A 6,726-nucleotide genomic window follows, 5' to 3' on the forward strand; every position below is an offset into this window, starting at 1 on the left:
CTCTTAAAAATTCATTTTATTTATTTAACTAGTTATTAATTGTACGTAGCATTCCCGTAGGAATACGGAAATATATAGCATATATTATGTTACTCGCTAATAGCTTTGCACTGGTAATTCAAAATCAGTCTAGTTGTTTCGGAGTCTATTACAAACTAACAAACAAAAATCAAATCTTATAACTCTTAATATAACATCTATTCCTATATCTATCTATACTAATATCATAAAGCTGAAGGGTTTGTTTGTTTGTTTGTTTGTTTGTTTGTTGAACGCGCGCGTTTATTCTCAGGAAATACTTGTCCGATTTGAAAAATTCTTTCAGTGTTAGATATCCCATTTATCGAGGAAGGTTATAGGTTATATATTATCCCCGTATTATTAATGGGAACCACGCGGGTGAAACCGCGCGGCGTCAGCTAGTATTAGATAAATGCAATTACAAAAAGTTCGCAGCTCTTGTTGGTACCGACGAAACTGGCCAACAGTAAACTCAACTCATAATAAACTTTTGGATTTCACTTCGTGTTATTTGACTGTCAACGCAGTCAGACCTCGGAAACTTTGGCGGAAATGAACTTGCCTTCACGTTACTCCCTTTTGAACTTTATTTTTGTTATGCAGGTACTTAGAAGATTCTCACATCGATCTAATACTATTGTAAGATAGATAAGTATCATCATCATCATCATCATCATCATCATCATCATTATCAACACATATATTTGGCTCGCTGCTGAGCTCGAGTCTCCTTCGATTGAAACCGAAATTTCCACATTTCCACAAAAGGAGGCTTTCTACGTACCAGCCACACACACCAGCAGACTACAGCTTCTAGGGTGTGGGGGGCATTGATTATTGTGGAATAAGAAACACACAAATACAGAAAAAGAAGAAATAAAAACATTATGACCACACAACAGCAAAGCAAACCAGAAAAAAAATCAAAAATCGCGTTAAAAAAGTAAAAGTAAATTATGTTACGTTAAAAATAACGATAAAACGAAATGAAGCAATTTTCACGGTGAAATTGGCTAAAAGGGTCGTCAGATTATTTACATAACACATCTCTCTGCGATCTCATTACTTTTGCTCCAAACGTAAATCATTTCGAGTTTAGTATTTCTCCACTTAAATGCTACGAAATATGTCATGGCTGTCAGATTTGTGTTTTATTCGTTGGCTTTGTGTAACCCGTTGGTTATGATAATATTAAATATTTTAGCAGACTCAGAAGTGGTTACAAAAATAAGAAAACTAATGTCGAACAAAGGTTATGATTCACAACATTTGTCAGGACAACATATTTAACAAATCAGACTGTAACCAAAATAAGACCCTAGAATGGCAGAGAATGACCTTGAGTGAAGTCACACACTTGTGGTCGTTGTGTGTAGGGTTAAAGAATCCTTTGACTGGTTAACAAACACTCTTCTTTTCCATTCACTCTCTCCGCCTATCCCAAGTAACCCATAAAGAATTACAAGAGATGTGGACGGCTCGAACGCCACGAGCACACTGAAGCCGTCCGTACCGCAAGTCGATGCAACGCGGCGATAACAAATATTACTTTTTATATAACTGTAAAGTTCTACATACACAAACGAAAACTCAAATCATACTTTTTGGAATAACCTAAACTCGTAGCACGTAATTTCAGTATCAAGCCACAGTCCATCACACACAATTGATTAACAAGTTTTACTACCTGCCATTATTGTTGTTCATTAGCAGTTAATAAAACATGAAATTCACCCATAGAACGCTACATTATCAGGGAGTAACATAGGCTATATTTCATCCCCGTATTCCCACGGGATTAAGAACTACGTGGAAGAAACCACGAGGTGCTAGTGATAAATAATTTGATTTGTTTTACATACTCATAATTGGTACTGTTGTCTGTTTTTTGTTGTTATTGCATAAGTGTTTAAAATATCCGAGTATCAGTGCAGACTAAATGCATCTAGGTAAGCAGGTTACGGTGTCGAATGCACTTTTCATAAAACATTCCCGGTTGCATTGTGAAGTGCGGGAGTCCTCTTTATTCTACGAGAAACGAACAATATTCATAAACATGTATCATGTAAAATTACCTAAGTAGTTGTAGCCATATTTAGCTTTATCTCCAAGGACTTATAGAATAAATTTAAATTTATTTTATATTATTAAAGTCTACTTAAGGCCTCATTCGCACGAGAGTTAAGAAAGCGATGCGTTAAACTTAAAACCCAGCGTTGGCGGGCGTAGCCGTATAGTATGTGAAGTTGCATAATTGACTATTGAGGTTTATTTCCAACGCCCAAAATTGAAAATGCAACACACACTATAAAAAAACGTTGTGATTTAAAAACGCTGTCGTGTGCACATATACGTCGGAATGCATTTTTGTTGTATTTGAACGCTTTTTTAACATCCGTTAAAAAAGCTCTCGTGCGAATGAGGGCTAACTATGTATTTATATAGTGTCATGCCATTGTCAGGCGTCACGGACATCCAGAACTGATCTAAATTAACCTGATATTAATTAATTAAACTGATATTAATTAATAGATTCCATCGATATAGACGTTCCTATAAGCAGAGGTCTGAGTTTCACAGAGCATGCTCTTGAACAATTTTCGACTGGTTTCTTAATTTTTCGTTACATCTTCTAACCTGCGGGATTGTAATATCTGAAAGAGCTGAATCGATTTTACGAGTTAAACCATTTTCAGTCTTTCACTAGAAGATTCAGGAGGTTATCGAATAACTTTTTATTCTAGAAAATCAATAGATGCCATCAAAAACACTTGTAAAATATAGCAATTCTCGCAACTCAGTTCTACCGTAAAAAGTTGTGAGATCCATGTCGATTACTTCATTAAGTCCGTAATTAAGTGACCTTCTGTCTCAAGTTATTACGTAATTAGCTAACCTAACAACATCTTTTATGTTTAAAAATTAATTAATTTTAAATTCCTTTATATTTTAAACAAAATAGATTGACTTGGCCATCGCATGACTACACAATATATCTCACAAATATTATTATTCAATAACATTGCATAGAGCGTCAATCTAGAGACCATGCCACCAGATCCTGCGGAACTTGTGAAAAACCTAATTTCACGCGGACGAAGTCGCGTTTGTTCGCTAGTTAAGTTAATAAATATATCTCAAAGTGATTTCCCCGTGCCTGAAAAATGACGTCGGTATGTTATTATTCGAGTGAAGCTCAGTGGCTTTGCCTTCCACGTAAAGAGATAAGCCGATGAGAGCTCTCACATCCTCCTCGACTTACAGCTCTGTAAAGCCAATGAAATTTCCATTCAACCTAGCAACAAATATATTCCGTTCAATTTTCTCAACAATACCTAAATCCTAATCCTTTAAATTATTTTAAGTATTGTTTTTATTGACAATGGACGGGGCACACAGTTCGAAGAGTCCCAAGGTGCTGGAATGGCGACCCCGCAATAGAAAACGCAGTGTTCACACTGATGACATCAAGCAAGTCGCAGGGATTCGCTGGATGATTTTTGGAAGTCCCTACAAAAGGCTTTTATTTTTGGAAGTCCCGCAGGTCGTGCAGTGGAAGTCCATCAGCGGATATGATGATGATGATGATAATGATGAAGTGTTGTACGTTTAAGATATTTAGTTTAGTTAGTTGGGTAATGCTAATAAACGGCCTACTACAGGACCAGGCCTTTTTCCTTGAAGCACAAGGGATTTGGAGCTTAGGCCCACCACGCTATTACTACCACAAAAATCTCAATTAAGGATTTTTTTTATTCTTAACCCTAGACTACAATCTCATCTGATGGTAAATGATGATGCAATCTAAGATGGAGGCGGGCTAACTTGTTAGGAGGAGGACGAAAATCCACACCCCTTTAAGTTTCTATATGACATCGTACCCGAACGCTAAATCACTAGGTAGTACTTCTTTGTCGGTAGAGTAACTGGCCACGGCCGAAGTCTCTCACAACCCAGACCTGAACCAATTAAGAAATCCTCAATCGGCCCAGTCGGGGATCGACCCCAGGGCCTCCGTCTTGTAAATCCACCGCGCACACCACTGCGCCATTGATGTAAAACATCAACTCACCACGATGCACCAATGTGCGTAAGTGAGCGTTATCTCGTAGGTGGCGAGGATTAAAATAATTATAGCAGGTAATGCAAGTAGGTATCAATTTGTGCTCACTCTGTGCTAAAGCGAACAGCTTATATCCAGCATCGGTGGCTTTAATCCCATTTCGCCAATTTGGAGGGATGATTAAAATTTAACCCGATCCGAACTCGCTCGACACACTTCACTGCTCGTAATTTCCAAGCGATGTTCTGATGTTCGATATAAAATTTGAACATTTAATAAACCTATGCTCCGTATAACTCTATTCTAATATACTCAGAGGCACAATTATCCGCCCAGTTTAATATAATCGTTATCAACCCATATTCGGCTCACTGCTGAGCTCGAGTCTCCTCTCAGAATGAGAGGGTTTAGGCCAATAGTCCACCACGCTGACCCAATTCCGATTGGCAGACTTCACACACGCAAAGAATTAAGAAAATTCTCTGGTATGCAGGTATCCTGACGATGTTTGCCTTCACCGTTTGAGACACGTGATATTTAATTTCTTAAAAAAATAGTACACACAACTGAAAAGTTGGAGGTGCATGCCCCGGATCGGATTCTAACCCACACCCTCCGGAATCGGAGGCAGAGGTCATATCCACTGGGCTATCACGGCACTTTAATATACTCAGAGGGCGGATAATTGTGCCTCTGACTATATCATTTAAGTCTTCATGTTATATATTTTTATTTACATGCGAATTAAAATTAATTAAATTGTTAATAAAAATTAATATTTTAAATAAGAGAGCAATGTTTGAACAACCTAGTAGGTAGAAACTACGTTCTGAACCGGTGGAATCAGATACTAGGCGCTTGTGAAGAGTTTGTAAACTAAGCCATCCATTCAATCTAAAAGAAAAAAAAAATTATAAAATGTAAAAAATAATAGTATTGTAATGAGACGAAATATCTTAGCATTCTGTGGTTGCACCGTGCGGTTCCGTGTCCATCGTGTGGCAGAGAGAAAATCTTCGATCAGATCCCTGAGCCTGTGACCAATGGTGTAGGGTTAAGGACGTCCTTGACAGTTAACTAACACTCCAAAGGCCACTGAACTATTCCAGGAAAGTACAACCTCGCCTATTTGGCTGGCGAAAATTGTGTAGTGTTCTGATGGCTGGCGAAATTACATGTATAATCCACACCACGAAACAAGTAATGTCTTAATGGTACTCATTGTCATTTGGTAATGGCGGACTTATTGTCATTTGTGTAAGGTGCTGTAAATTTTAGTTCAGATTTTAGCTGCGGGACTTCTTTCGTGGCGCGGAGTCTACGCGACCCTTCGCATCCTCACGTTGACGGCTTCAGGATAGCGCATTGCAGGGATACCTCACGTGCACATCCTGCAGTGTGGTGTTCTATCGAAAGTTAATAATTATACATGGTGACCCAAAGATTATCAAACTCAAGAAGATATAATCATCTTAATTAAGTGAAAGTAATCTGATAAATTCTTTTTATTTTTTTTTCATTTTACAAATTCAACACTTACCTACTATCTACACCACTTGAGTGTACTCGATCATATGGGACATAATATGGTAATGCGTGAATTAAGCGAATTATGGTGTAAAATAGTACATTATGATATAAGTGCGGTAAATTGAAAATTACAGCCGAGGCAATATTGTAAGCTCGAGCCTTGGCGAGAGCCATAGTAAGGAAGCAGAGGCTGTAATTATCAAAACGCACGTATGTCATACGACGTTTTATAACACATTTGCATGGAAACACACTCTGAACACACTTTCTGAAAATAAATTTGCATCTTTGCCTGTTTTCCATATGATGACATTTTGATACGCTTGTCATTTTTGCACAGATACCAAAGTGCGCATACCAGCGTTTTTTTTTTAAGGCAAATGCACCAAAAACAGCCAGTATTACTCATAAATAAAATTAATATTTTTGGGTTTATTTAATTATAAATGGTTGTCATTTATTGTCAAAATTATTAAATGTTAATTTTTTATATTTTATATCACAAAGTTAATTTTATTTGCCATAAATACTCTTTGCTATGATTTAAAAACCACGATGGTCATAAAATAGGTATTGGTTATTATTTGAATACTGGGGAGGACCGCAACTGAAATACACTTTAAACTTTATTTGCAATTCACACTGGATATGTAGAATTGTAGAGCGTATTGTAGCTTCTGGTCAGGACGGAATTCTCTGCGGGGTATAAGTTCCAACACCGCAATAGTAATGAAAATGCAAATTGTACTCGAGTTTGTATATTAGTATACATAAGAGTAAATTTGTATAAAGGAATTAACTGCAAAAGGCGACCTCGTTCTTAACATTATAATTATTTTCACCCCATACTCATATGAATATTAAGAACGGTTTAATTTTATGAATTGTTTAACTCTTGTATGTTTTTTTATATATATTTAGCTTAGAACATTGAAATAGGAAGCCCAAATTATTAATTGATAATGAAACACGGCTAAAACTCACGAGATGCATCGTATGGAGTATGCCCGACTAGTTTCGAACCCATACGGGGCCTTAGTCATGAGCTGGTTCTTGCAACGCGCACGATCCAAATTGCAACGCTGAGGCGCGAATGTCTACTTGATTATTAG

The sequence above is a fragment of the Bicyclus anynana genome, chromosome 4, assembly GCF_947172395.1.
Source record: "Bicyclus anynana chromosome 4, ilBicAnyn1.1, whole genome shotgun sequence".
Classification (NCBI taxonomy): domain Eukaryota; kingdom Metazoa; phylum Arthropoda; class Insecta; order Lepidoptera; family Nymphalidae; genus Bicyclus; species Bicyclus anynana.